The sequence below is a fragment of the Electrophorus electricus genome, chromosome 16, assembly GCF_013358815.1.
Source record: "Electrophorus electricus isolate fEleEle1 chromosome 16, fEleEle1.pri, whole genome shotgun sequence".
NCBI lineage: Eukaryota > Metazoa > Chordata > Actinopteri > Gymnotiformes > Gymnotidae > Electrophorus > Electrophorus electricus.
The window spans coordinates 2322125-2337933 of record NC_049550.1 but is presented as its reverse complement, the minus strand read 5'-3'; positions in this window follow the sequence as shown (position 1 = coordinate 2337933).

Here is a 15809-nt window from a genome sequence, read left to right as displayed (position 1 = left end):
CAGGTGTGCACAGACACCAGAGGTGTGGCTATAAACCAAAACAATTACATTGCATTCCACTGCATGCGGTTGGCCCCAACCACATGACCAGTGGAAAGAGGAGCAGTCTGTGACAGAACCCCAACCCCCCCCCCCCCCCCCCCCCCCCCGACATGTCTATACCGCGACTGCGAAACCCAGGCCGATATGTACACATATACACAAACACAAACAAACAGAAATGCCTGGTGCCCATCCAACACAAAGCAGGCTAGGAACTGCCAACAAGGGTGAGGGAGACAGCTTTACTGAGGGAGAAAGGCAGAGTCCATGCCTCTCTCAGAGCAGTTCGGTAAGCTCCAGAGTTGGTGAAGGTGCACCTGTAGACACACAAAAGGCACCGATGCACACAACCAGATGTGTCTAAATACACACATAAGGTGCTGTAATACAGTGCCCGCTGGGAGTGCAGGCACTGGAGGTGTGTCCTTGGCCCCACTGGACACGCAGAGGTGTACGTCCACCCTGGCTCTGAATGTGCTACTCTCTTTAACGGTCCTCCTTTTACCAGCCACGCAGGAGTGCCCAAGTGGCAGTCCACCTCCTCAGCTATGGGCAGACCCATCCAGGATTCCTGGCGTGTGCATGAAAGAGGAAGAACTTGGGCTTTTTCCTCGCTAGCCAGGGACCTAGCTGACTCCACCAAACCACCACAGTCCCCATGGAGGTCTTCGTCTCTATTAGGTCCTGGCTTGGTAGCCCTAGCTCCCCCAAGAAATTCCAGGGGGCGTTCCACTCCTCCAGAGTGGCTGCACATGCCAGTCATTTGTGTACATGATGATACTATTCCCTTACAGTCTTGCATTGAAAAAGAGCTTCAGTTGTTTCTACTACTGTGCAAAACACTCTTTCCCAGCTCCATTCATTCAGTGGTTATTACATGCCCCAAACAGATCTTCTGTTTTCATGTTATTAATCACACTATTTATTATAGCCTCTGGAACCCCAAGTGAACGTAACCTTTCAACTTGAAAAGGCAATGTTACAGACTGATATTGTGTATCGACTGCCTATCTTCAATGATTATCTGAATGGCAGAAGATGGCAGCAGCAACTTGTCTTGTAATTTAAAATTAAACAAGACCAGGTTTTTTATGAACAAGCCCTCATCAATAATTTATGGACTGATGTCCAATTCTTCACAATTGTCAGAAACATTAATCTGCATATTAGATAGTAAATCATTGTCACTATTCTGAAAGCTACCAGTTGTAGTCAGAACTCTTCAAGTAACAATAGAGTTGTTTTCAGCATGTCTGGTCATGTGAGAGGTAAGTTATGATAACAGAGTAAATATTCATCACAGTCCTGAGAAGGACATGCAATGGTTTGTCCCTCTTTGATATGCATTTTAAGATGAGTAGAAAATTGTATCATACCTGGAGTTATAGAATTCAGCATGACATGTTAGGTCTGCTGCAGAGCACAATCTATTACTTGTTCCTTCTGATGTCTGTGAATATGTGATTTCAAAACTGCAACTTTTCTGAAAGCCCTATTACAGTCAGACATGCAACAACCCTAAGTACTACATTAGGGGGACTGATGTGCAGTCTCATATGTTTTATATAAACCACAAACTAGATTTATGTCCACAGATCTGACAAGCTGACATGTTATCAAGTCAGAGTAGGTAACTAGGCAAATTAAACTGATCAATCAGGAACAAACACATTTGATTGTCTACAGCACATGAGAGAGTCAATAATTTTAAGTGTATGTAACATCCTTCCACAAAGAAGGGGAGGCACTCTTCTGAGAAGGATAGTTTAATTATACATTTACATGTATAATATCTCTGGCAAATATGGTCCTGTGAGTTTATTTGCCTTTGGCTGAGGAATTCTTGGTTGACTTGGTGAATTTTTCTGAAATTTTGCTGAAATTTTCAAGTCATTACAACATTACAGTCATTTTCGAGGCATTACAACATGGGCTCATGAGAATTAGGAATGTCCTTGAAGAAAGGAGGAAGTATATTCAAATGATCAAGCAGGAGTGATAAGCCTTGAATTGGGGTGTTTTGTGGTTATTTGTTAAGCCTGCCACTGCCAGAGGAGTCCTGCTTCATTGTTTAGGGGGTAGAAGGTGAACAATGCTCAGCCTTACCAAAATCAAAGTTTCTTCTGAGGAATAAGGTGCAGTTTATTTTCAAGACACAAACAGAGAATCAAAATGTCTTATGAATCACTGGCCAGATGGCTGTACAAGTGAGCAAAGAAACCCACAAAGTATTCTCCATTAATAAAGATCTAAAAATGATGATAATATTTAGTTCCTAGTTTAATTTCATTTCAATGTATTAAGGTCCTTATCTACACAATCAATTAAAAAATCAATAGTAGAAGGCAATTCAAATGTCTCAGTAGCTAGCTGTGTTCCATTGGTATTGTTGATTTATGCATGACAGTCCCACAGTTCTATGTCACTTTCCCCCTTTGATCATTTTCATTTCATTTACCTGACACTTTTATCCAAAGCGACTTAGAATTATGACTGAGTACAACTTGAGTGTTAAGGGTCTTGCTCAGGGGCCCAACAGTGGCAACTTGGCAGTGGTGGGGTTTGAACTGGTAGCATTCCAATTACAAGTACCTTAACCACTGAGCTACCATTGCCCTTTGAAGGCTTATAAAATGTAACTGAAGTTCAGCAGAGTTGTTGCTGAACTGTACAGCTATTCTAAGATCAGTGCAGGCTGACAGGGTTCCTACAGAGCACTGCTATTATCCTGGTAATGAAGCAGTGTTATTTTGTATTTGGCGACCAATTGCCAAGTGAAATTGAAATTGTGAACGGCAACTGCATACAATTGCAAAACAATGCCTATAGCCCTTGGCAAAAACTTGTTGAGTCTGTTTACATAAAAGCCAAGAACCCAATACAATGATGATGTATTGGGTTCTTGAATGGTTGTCACATTTCATAGAAGAAGATTTCAATCACTGCCCCTTGTAACTTAGTTTTACGGGTCAAGATGACACTCGAAAACAAGGGATGGGGTAAAAATAAGAACTGGGATTGTGACGAGGCAGAAAAATTCAGATGCTCGCAGATAAAAAAGAGGTGCAGGTTAAGACAGCATAATACAGAACGATAGTCAGAACCAGTAAGATAAAGCCAGGGATCATAGCAAACAGGTCGATAAACAGTCCAGTTAGAGATCCAAAAAGCAATCAGAACCAGGAAGACAAATCCAAAAGGGGCAGGCAAAGAACAGTAGAGAGCAATCAGAAACAGGATCAGAAACACAAACAGGAGACTAATGCTCGATGCACACAGCAATCACTAGTGTCAATACTTCACAAAGAAAATACAGACATGGCAGGTTTAAATATACTTAGTCTATGAAAAACAGGTGTAGCTAATAGTCCGGTGATGAGGATCTTGGGACCTGTCTTTGATTGGTTGGGTTTTCCTCTAGGTCACAATCACAATATTGGGAGTGGTAGTGGTAGTGGCAAATGGGCTGCATGACAGTGACCTGCATTTTGAAGGCACTCTTTCATTCTGGAGGCAATGGACTTAGCAGTCATAATCCTGTTTCATTGAAAAATATTTCAACCAAAAATGAATAATTACATCCATATTTGGGAACTATTTCAATTTTGTTGGACAATATAACTGCTACTGTGATATTCTGTTCACTTGGAATTGCTTGCACGCTTTTCAGCTAATCTGGCAGTGTGGATTTTGATTTTTGTGCATCCAAACTTCTAATTGCATAGTTACCTACCATGGCACACGATGAAACAGCTAGCTAGTATAACTAATTAATCAGCTTTATCTCTATCTCTAACATCACATTAATTCCTGAACACATGCACGACCTACACTCAGAACCAGCCCAGGATGCATGAAGTTGTCATGATCAGTCCCTCCCGGGTTCTGTGTTCCATGTTTTCCCTGTCTTGTGTTTCTTAGTTCCGTTCCATAGTTCCGTTTTCTCTGACCCTCCTTTGATTTTCTGTCCTTCGTTTGGTTATTGTATTTAAACCCTGTCTTGATCCCAGTATTTTGCTGTTCATTTGAATGTGTTTGAGTGTTAGGCTTGATGGTTGTATGTATTTTTTATGGTTGTGTTGGTTTGTACTCCATGTTTCCTAGCCCTGAGTTTTCACTAGCCTTAGTTATAGCCTGCTTCCCCGTTTGCCTTCGTGTGTTTATTTTGTTTACTCATGTATCCCTGTGCTCTCCGTGTTGGTTCTATGACCCTGGACTGCCTTAACGACTTTGATTCTGGATTTTCCCTGAATAAATCTCACTCTTCTCAGCATATGCATCCGCCTCCTTACTGCTCAGTGTTACAAAGGTAGACATCTGGCACATACGTATACCACGTTCCGAGTTATGCAAATGATTTTTTTTTCTCTGATTTTCCTAAATGGTCAATGCAAATGACAGTCAATATAATTTTCAAGTCATCAACCGCTAGAGTATAAATCGTTAGCATATAAATTTTATTGAACAAACCTCCCAATGATAACAGTATTTTTTAAAAAATAAAGAAACTCAAAATGCACTGTTCCAAATTATTATGCACAACAGAGTTTCAAGACATTTTATAGGTTGTAAACTGAAAATGGTCATTTGTTGAATTTGCATCATCGAGTTCACATTTACTCAAATCAAAAGCTATTTCAATAAAAAAAACATCTTAACAGGCAAAGTTACATGTTAACATAGGACCCCTTATTTCATATCACCTTCACAATTCTTGTATCTATTCAGTTTTTGGAGAATTTGTGCTTGCATTTCTTTGCAGGATGTCAGAATAGCCTCCCAGAGTTGCTGTTTTGATGTGAACTGCCTCCCACCCTCATAGATCTTTTGCTTGAGGATACTCCAAAGGTTCTCAATAGGGTTGAGGTCAGGGGAGGATGGTGGCCATACCATGAGTTTCTTTCCTTTTATGCCCATAGCAGCCAATGACACAGAGGTATTCTTTGCAGCATGAGATGGCGCATTGTCATGCATGAAGATGATTTTGCTATGGAAGGTACAGTTCTTCTTTTTGTACCATGGAAGAAAGTGGTCAGCCATAAACTCTATATACTTTGTTGTTCATTTTCACACCTTCAGGGACCCTAAAGGGGCCTACCAGCTCTTTCCCCATGATTCCAGCCCAAAACATGACTCTGCCACCTCCTTGCTGATGTTGCAGCCTTGTTGGGACATCCACCAACTGTCCACTACTCCATCCATCTGGACCATCCTGGGTTGCAGGGCACTCTTCATTAAACAAGACTGTTTGAAAATGAGACTTCATGTATGTATGGGCCCACTGCAAACATTTCTGCTTGTGAGTACTGGTTATGGGTGGCGGAATAGTAGGTTTATGCACAACTGAAAGCCTCTGGAGGATCCTACACCTTGAGGTTCGTGGGACTCCAGAGGCACCAGCAGCTTCAAATACCTGTTTGCTGCTTTGTAATGGCATTTTAGCAGCTGCTCTCTTAATCTCTTCACAGTACGATGATCCCGCTTAAGTTTTCGTGAAATATCTAATGTTTTTATACCTTGTCAAGGCATTGCACTATTTGACACTTTTTGGCAGCAGAGATCTTTTTTCTTTCCCATATTGCTTGAAACCTGTGGCCTTCTTAATAATGTGGAACATCCTTCTTAAGTAGTTTTCCTTTCATTGAGCTCACCTGGCAAACTAATTATCACGGGTGTCTGAGATCAATTTCAGTGACCCAAAGAGCCCTGAGACACAATACCATCCATGAGTTTAATTGAAAAACAAAAGATCTAATCTTTATGACATTTAAAACCAATTTGCACATTACTGTGAAATATATCTCACTCCTCAATTAACTTTTACATCTGTTTTGATAGCCTAAACATGATAAATTCCAAGTGAGCTAAGCAATTTGACATTTCAAGTAACTGAACATGAGTGGCAGGACTTGACAGACTATAACTAAGGTGTCTGAAAACCTTTGCCCAACAGCTGGCAGAAAGCTTCAGCTTTTCTTACATATACGCTATCATTCAGTGGTGTTTTAAAAACACTACCATCATCCCAGTGTTCAAATGGCCCAAAGTAACATGTAAAATGCATGCTTAAATCATTACCTTCCTGCAAAATTCACCTAAGCAGCTATAAAATACCCATAAAAATTGTTCTTACTAGCACTAATGTCTATAACATAACTCCAGATTTAGTTGATGCTCTGCAGTTGGCTTACTGGCTAAACAGATCTGTGGACTATGCCTTCTCCTTACATTGTCCTCCAATACCTGGTTAATCTATATATTGACATGTGGATGTTGTTCATTGATGACAGCTCAGCATTTAACTGTCATTCCTTTTAACATACCTCCAAACACAAGATGTTCAAATCTCCACGTTTGCAACTGGAATTAGGAATTTCTTGACAGAGGTTGGAATTTGGGAATAAAACCTCATCACCACTTACACTGGAGCACAGGAGTCTGACAAGTGTACTCTCTGATCCCTACACTGTACACACTGTTCACTTCTGACTGTGTAGCCAGGCAGACAGAAACCATATCCTAAAATTCTTGGTCTTGGTCTCATCAACAGCAATGATATAATGAGAGAAGAGCTCTACAAATAGTTGTGAAACACATTTAAATGAATGGCTCTGATCTTCCAACAGTTGAGTCCATTTTAGTTTAGGCTTAGTCACCACTAACCTAGTCACTAGTTTATGATGTTAGCAAGTTATATTTAACAGCTAGATTATATATGATTTGCTGCACAAAGTATAATGCCCTACAGATAAAGCATAATGTGTTTAATGTTATCTGATATACAACCATTCATATGAAAAAGTATAATCACACCTTAAAGAGAGCTAAGGCAAACATCATGCTGTAAAAATATCCCCATGACTTCCTGTTGACTAAACAACATTTTTGATTATTAGTTTAATTATTATCTTTAAACAACTTATTTTAAGTTAGATTTTTTTTTACATTCTATGATGTAAGTAGCATGCTAATGTAATAATAAAAAAAGAAGTATAAATACAGTAAAAATATATTTACTATGTACAGGCAGGTTACATGGCTTTTATTTTTGTAGTGAATATGTTTGAAGTAAATATGTATGCTGTTCAATATCACAGCTAATTACTTTAGTGCAAGCTTTTCATTTAGATGCTTTATTAAAACAATATATGGCATCTTTATTTTTGAGAGTCTTCATATGCACGTACTGTGAAATATATAAATGTATCTGTTGTTCCAGCCTTTTGGTTTCTATCAGGTCTGCCCTGCCATTGCTCAATAGACCCACCACATGGAGGCCTTACACACTTCTTGCATCTTCTGCAGAATAATTGGTTTTCCCAGATACCAGTCATGCTTACCTGTGCACTATTGGGACTCATATCTCAGTGTTAAAGTGAATATTTTGCAAACAAATAATTTCTCACACTGCGGTCTTGCTTTCTTGCCTGTATTTCTGATCCTTATGTTCTGCTTATCTAGGTTTTTGACTCTCCATGCCTCATGATTTATGATTCCTGCTCTGTGGATTTTGGTACTGTTACTTGGCTTGGAATGAATTCCTGCTTTTTTTTTTACTCTATGTCTATGTTATGAATCTTATCTTTGTTCTGTGGACCTTACCTATTTTTTCCACAATAAATCTCCAAAGGGATCCTACAGTGAAAGCCTCACAGTTTAATTCTGTCCTAACACAAACTTATTGATAAATAAACATATTACCAGGCACCATGCTGGGGAACACCAACTGCCAGACAGACACAAAAACATATCACAACTGCCCTGCTACGAATCCCCTTAAATCTATAGTTACTCTCCTCCAGTGCTATGCATTGCTTACCTAAGATGACACTCCTAGTATGCACCTCAGCATCTTCTTGCCTCAAGTGCTACTGCCAACGTGCTTTGCTTTTGCTTTCTATACAGCTGGTCGCTGTGCTCTTTTGCTACCTTATACAAATATAGAGAATAAAGACACTCCTTTTTTGCACTCATCTCACTCCCTCCATGCCAATGTTACATCAATATTACATACAATATATTATCCTATTCTACTTATTGGAGTTTTTGCAGACTTTTAATCACCTCTTAATTAATTAAGCTATATTTACATGGCATCTTTCAAGGAACCCAAAGTCACTTTACAAGTGCACAGCATGTTCTCAACTGGAAACCTCAGCCCCCTGGAGGTGCAAAACATACTCTCAGCTTTCAGGTTGCTGAGGTTTCTGGTTGAGAGTATGCTGTGCGTAAGTGCTGGGAGGGGAGAGAGGACAACACCAACTTGGGAATGCAGACACACACTCACACTAGGAAAACTAGGTTAGCCGTCACTGGACACACACACACACATACACATACACATACACATACACATACACACACACACACAGACAAATACATACGAGGATAGCTAATTGACCTAACCTCCATATTTTTGGACTGTGGGAGGAAACCCACACAGACATGGGGAGAACATGGAAACTCCACCCAGATACGGCCTTAAACCGAAGACCCTAGTGCTGAGAGGTAAATGTGCTTTATGTAATTTGTTTAGGGAACCATAGAAAAATTACTGAACTATACTTCAAATTCAGATTTAAAATACTTGTCTATAACACAAAAATATATTTCGCCTTATTTGCATCTTTTTACCTTGTGATCTACACTGATGTTAGATGTTTGTCTTGTCTGGTTCAGGGCCAGCCATTTCAAGTAACCTCAGAGTGAAATGGCTGGCACATACTTAAAATAAAGTATTAAATGCCAAACTATGAACACACATCTTTCATGTTCTTGCTTCTAAACTATACAACTATACAATTTCATATTTTATTGACGGTTATGAACTTGCCACACAATGTTTGGTATTTTGCTGTTGTCTGCAGTCCACACTATTATGGTGTCAGTTACAAAATGCTTACTTTAATTTTCACTTTACCTACTTACTCACACATACACAGACAAATTAAAGACTGTGGTGCATGCACTTACATATGCATATCTGTACAGATTGTAGACTTTACCGTGACATGTACAATGTACTCATTCTACTCTACTTTACTCTACTTTCAATAATTTCAATATTTTACTTTATTCAATGAAGTAATGTTATGTAATATTGTGAAGGGGGTATGTCATTGTAAAAGGGATGATTGGGACTATGGCTGCTGCCATTCTTTTGGATTCATTCAGTGTGAAGTGTCTTTTCCTGCTCTTTCCCTTGCTATTTAACATATTAGTTTGTGTCACAGCTCAGTTAAAATGCCTTTGTGAGTTTACAGTGCATAATGGAGTTTGTTTCTGATAGATTTAGATCATCTGTTCAATGACAATCATTGTATAAAAACTTATGTTTTCCTAGCATCCCATAATTCTGGGGACTTGTCTTTTTTTGCTGTCATATATGTCTCAAAGTCACCAATGATTTTCAAGTGTATTTGGCTTCTCAGACCACCTAGTGAAATGATCTGAGCGATTTGTCATTTGCATTTTTATATGGAAAATCCATATCAGGATATTATTGAAATGAAATGGAATATAAGTTAATATAAAAACAAACAAAAGAAAGCTGATGCAACATTAATTACCAGCAACCACCCATACAAACACAAAGGGCTTATAAAAGGACAACATTGCATAATGACACACAGGTGATGTGGTGAATAAACTCAACATGTGCCACCTATGTGGGGTGTGGCACAAAAACAAATCATGCTACAGAAAAGTACAACATAAATAAAAGGTTACATGGACACCAATGCCGGCAGATGGAGGCTGCTGGTGGGGAGGTACCGCCACACTAACAAAAGCCAAGTCAAGATAAAGAACATTAAAACAAAGATGAAGCCTTGGCCTCTTGCCTTTTCTGTTGTCATAAGTGGGTTAAAAGACCCCAAACATTACCATATGTGCAGCGTTTTGACACTCATTCAATACAAGCTGGGGCGTATCTATTGGTCAAGGCTTCTCTGCACAGAGGTGGCCTGCAGATACTGAAAGCACTGCAGTGCTAGGTTAAGAGAGAACAGGCAACAGTGAGATTTACAGCAGCATGCATTGTAATGTCATATAGTCTAAATGCTGCAAAGCTGTGTAACTCAAAAGAGGGAGTCTGATAGTTGTCGGTACTGCTGGGCTGGCTCAAGCAGGGACAGCAATTAGAGAGGTCATCATCATGTCCTACGGGTGGACAATGAATGCGTATTGTTCCCAAGGGGCCAGCCTGGCTGGCTATGATGCGGTCATTGTTAAGAAGTGCTCACTGAGATCAGCCACACTGACATTCAACCCCTAGACACCAGCCCCCCACACCCAAAACCACATCCTCCACTTCTAGATCAGTAATAAAACAGGAATATATATATATATATATATATATATATATATATATATATATATATATATATATATATATATAAGTATATATAATAAGTATATATAATATAGATAATCATCTTTAGAACATACCAGCTATGAACTACTGGATAAAAACAGTCATGTGTTTTATAATGCCAAGACCAATTTTTGCCTGTAAATGATCAATCTTTACTGCACAAATTTACTAAAATAAACTCTGGGCTATACAATAAAACATTCAGTTTGCAATATAATAACTATTTGGAATTTCATAATTTTTAATGTATTTACACATATTAAGCCTTCATCCATGCCTATTTCCATCATCAGTCCAGGTATGCCAAAATAAATATTTTATATATTAAAATTAGAGATAAAATAAAGATACATACAGTAAGGCAACACTGTGTGGAATCATCTGGTCAAGGATATCACTGAAAAGAGGGAAATGCAGTAAGTTTATGTCTGTAATTAAAAACCAACTTTTAAAAAAATAAACCTAAGTAAGAATTTTGTATAACATGTTAAAAGTGAATTGTGGAATAATTACAACAGAAGTCCAAATTTATTTGCATATTGGTGCTCAGAGTACAAATATATGAGCAGTGAAAGCCTTAAGATCCCAGCCCTAACGTCAACCCTAACCCTAGGTGTTGCCCAGTGCTTACTTAATATGGGTGAACTACAGCACAGGTGTGTTAAAATATGAGGATGTTCATATATATGGTAGTTGTGTTAAAACTGCCGGTGCATAAAGGGGTTAAAATATGCTTCCAATATAAGATAATTTCAGATTTTGTCATAGAAACTTCAGTTACCATCAAAGCAACTGCGTGACGTGTTTAAATGGTATATAGAATCTTAGTAAAGTTATTTAATTGCGTAACCTCACACAAAATATGCAAGCCTTTAGTTACCACAAAATGCACGATACTCATGTAAAACTGTTCCTGAATAGAGCATTAGACCCCCTTTTCTATTTTCTATTGATTTCTATTGGCCACATTTACTTCCCAAGTGTTTCCAGGGCAAGCAGCATTATTGGCAACTGTTTCATGAAATAGAGGATGTTTAGATGAAAACGTAGACCCCTCATTTGCCTTATTTGGTTATCCCTTTAATGTTTAAAGGTCTGTGTACTATCAATCAGCACTTCCATGTTCTAAGCAGATAAAGTATAGCGCATGAGTTTGACACTGGCGGAACTCATACAGCCATCAGAACGATTTGATCGGCAGTACTTCTGGACACCATGGAAAGGAAGAGGCTTATTTTAGCTGAAGTTCATGTGGAGTTGTTTGGGTGCTTCTAGCATGGACTAGCTACGATGTTTGCATTGCAAATCATTGGATGTTTCCATTCACTGCTGCAAAAATTCATAATCCTGCTACAAAATGTAAGTATAAATTGGAAAGTATACTGTTTATTTACAATATTACAGCATTTGCAGTATTTTCCCCAGCATTTACAGTATTAGCTATAGTATTTTCCCCTAATAACAATGATGCTGTGAAGTTAATATTGTTGTGGAACTTACTAAAGTAACTTAAAGTGAGCTATGCACCTACTATCTTCATATATCTTTGTTGTCATGTCTTATAATCTGCTAGTAGGTTATAGTAGGTGCATTCAATATCCATGATCTAGACGCACCCCTGCATTTAGCTTGTTCCTGATAAAACATAACTGTTTAAAAAAAGTCATGGTTGAGGAGCAGGGGAAGAGCGGCAGTAAAGACAAGTTTTGTGCCGATTCTGAGAGAAGAAATAAAACCTACTGTGAGAAGATGCTATGAACTATAACATAACTAAGGACTCATGATATACTGATGTAGTGACAAACACAATCTTCCATTCATCTCCGTCATGTATAAGAACCAAATAGTGTTAGGAGAATCTAGCTTGGTGAAAACCTTAGCCTTGTGCACCTGTTCAATACCTACTGGAACCAATGGCGGAGGATAATGTTATTTCATCATGATGTCAATGAGGCATCAATAACCTATACAGGGGCGGAAACCAATCATCCTTCTTCTCAGCAAAAAAAGAAAGCAGTAGCAGTGGGAGACATCAATGTATGGCTGTACCCCAGTGACAAAGCCTCTTGGATGAATTCCTCCATTGGGTTTCTGGGACAGACAAGTGGTGGAGCATAGAGTTGGTGAGGTGGGAGCATTACTGCTTGGATTTTGCCAAAAATATCTAAAATTAATCTTGGGTACATGGGGACTATCTTGAATTCACTAGTGGTTTCTGGCTTTTCAATAAAGTGGCTCAAGTGGGGATGGCTCAGCAATGGGCATGGCATTCAATCCCTGAGGTTGCTGTTCCCCCTTGGACCAAAACATGGCAGGGTCATGTTGTGCTAGCCAAAGGTATCCCAAAAATAAAGGGTGATTCAGTAGCTAACAGGGAAGTGGTCTCTGAGTGACTCTACTGTTCCATCCAGAACTATCTGTCTGCAGCTGGACTCATGAGCAGTGTGTAGATCAATTGATTGTGTGTGTGTGTGTGTGTGTGTGTGTGTTTCTGTCTAAGGGCCATCAAAATCACCGTGGGCTTCTGATAAGTGTATCTAATGCTGCTTTAATCACCCTCATGCTGTTCTCCACTCACATGTTCTCCTGAAGAGGTATATGTCTGTTTGAGCCCTGCATGGTCAAGAAATATTTGTGCACAGCTCCAGTGGTGTGTACAGATGCTGAGAATGAACTGGACTTCAGCAGACTGACAGGAGGAGAGCTGCCTAATGTGGAAAGTGATTGGAAATATGAAGAGAAATCCTGTTATCTGAGACCCTGCATGTTTGGAGCATGTGTGTGTGTGTGAGGGCAGAAGCAAGTGATTGTAGGAGCCTCTACTTTTGAACTACCTGACTGCTGGAGTTGCTGTTATGAGCACCATTTAAGTTGGAATGTATAATTTGTAAGGTTTGGTGCCAGGCCGAGGCCCCCTCCAGCCACCAGAGGTAGGACTTGAGTCAGGCGCACCACTAATCAGGCTTAACACCCAACAGCTGGTCTAGACCTTATATAAGCCCAGTGACCCAGTCATTCAGTGCTGGGTCTCTGTTATAGTTCTGAGTCAAGCTCTTAGCCAGTAACTTCAGGTATTGAGGTCTGCGAGCCCTTGTACTACACTACACTACACTACACTACACTTCACTTCTTTTCTGGGAGGGTGTCTGTGTTTTCCCCTCTCCAGTTTTACCCTTTGTGCTACACCTTATTTCTTGTCTGCAAGGGTATTCGTATTTTTACATGTCCCCTCCTCTCTCCAGTTTTCCCTCTTGAGTCTGTCTCTCTTCCGAGGCTTCCCTTAGCCATTCTAGTTCCTCCCTGTTTTCTGGTTTTGTTTGGGAAGTTTTTGTTTGGTTTTCCCCAGTGCATTGGGGTTGCCATTTCTTCCTGTGGCATCCTTTGTTCTCCCTTTTTCCACACTTGGCATGGTGTTTAGTTTTTTTCCTTTTGCTTTACCTGATCCAAGAACTAACTGTTCTGCACATGGGCACAGTGTTGTTAGAGCATGGTTGCTTACCCAGTAGATTGTTGGTGTCATCTCCTAGCTGACCTGGGTTCGAGCCCACCTTATATAATTATTGTTTGAAAATATATATATTAAAAAAGCTAAGCAAAGATTAACAGCTCTGATCATCCACCAGCAGAGATAGGCATGAGCTATGGAAGCCAGGAAAATAAACAAGATGTTCTCCCATGAGCCATCCAAAGTGTACTCTTGGTGGTACGGTAATATCATATGAACAGACCAATCAAAGCTGGAGACTGAACAATACTGGAAAGGTAAATGGGAGAAAGGGGCATCACAGAAGAACAATGCCCAGTGGTTAGAGAACCTGAGAGCTGACCACAGCAATCTCCCTGAACAGGATGCAGGACCATAACACTAGCAAATATCCAAGAAAGGCTCTCAAGTATATGCCACCTTGCAAATGTAGGTGTATTATGTCTTACATATGATGATAATGATGTGTGTGTGTGTGTGTGTGTTTGAAGCACCACAGACCTTAAACATGTACATAAGTGTACATTAATTGTAACTCTTGAAGCTGTGTATGAAAAGTCTGTTGCAGATAAACTTGCCTTTCAGGCATCAAGTTGGTTATTTTCAGTATTGTACAAGCTTTCTGTGGCTGTGGGGTTGATGCTTCCAACTCACCGTGTCATTACCAAGACAATAGGCATTAATCGCTTCACATCAGGGTAGTGGGCTATTGGGTGCTCGGTTTGCCTTACACAAATTTTCATTGCTTTAGTTATTCTAGCTTAATGTCTACAATTTTTATTCTTGAATATTTGTTTTTTCATAACTGGACAGATTGAGTTTTTTTCAACAGTTTCAGGAATCAGTTGCACCAGCAGGGTAGTTTTTCATAAAAACAGCATTCTACATATGATATTGTTTTCAATTCTTATTTTTGGGGAAACCTCCTTAGGTTTAAGTTGCTGATATAAAATTAAACTACATGGGCAGTGGTAGCACAGTGTTTCATGTAGTCGATTAATAATCAGAAGGTTCATAGATCAAGCCACTCCACCGCCAAGTTGCCACTATGAGCAAGGTCCTTAACCCTCAGTTGCTCATATTGTACTCAGTCATAATTGTAAGTTGCTTTGGATAAAAAGGTTACCTAAATGTACACTTCCTAATGTTAGCATTACCAATGTGACACTAAAGTCTGTATCCAGAACTGGTGTATAATAATGTAACTGACACCATGGAAACAACTAAATCTGTTATGACTATTTTTTATAATTACATTCTCAAAAGCATTGCAGGTTTAAGCCCTATAGCAGAGACTACAGTCTATATAAAACTGATCCATAACGTTCAAGTAACCACTAAGCATTTCAGTTCAAAAATCTATGAATACATTAGTACTCATTGACAAGTTGACAACTAGGCTATGGGAATCAGTGAATCTATGTGCATAAAGTGTTAAGCTTGACTATTTAAACTTTTATTAGAATTTAGATAAATCCAAAGTTTGCGTGGATTGAAAAACGTTGGATTTAGCTTTTTTCCAAAGTTAACCTTACTCACCTGTCTGTTTGTCTTTGTTTGCCATCTTCTGGAGAAAACTTAGTTGTAGTGTGTAATGAGTTACAACACTTGAGCAAAAGCAGCTGAACGTAATGTAGCGACTTGTTGAGTGAGGACAGTTTTCAAATCCAGAAGGAAAAAAAATTTGTGAAATTAGAGCAGTGATCATGAATGTGATATTTACACACATTAAACCTGAAGGTTTATATTTTAACCTTGTGTTGCTTCTAGTTTTAACAATAGTGATTCCATAGGAATACCCTTAATTAAAGTCTGAGGAATTGGCAATAAAATGTAGGATAATTCAGAAACATAAATTAAATAAAAACTCACCTTTTAAGGATAATGTGGACTACATCTTTAAGATTT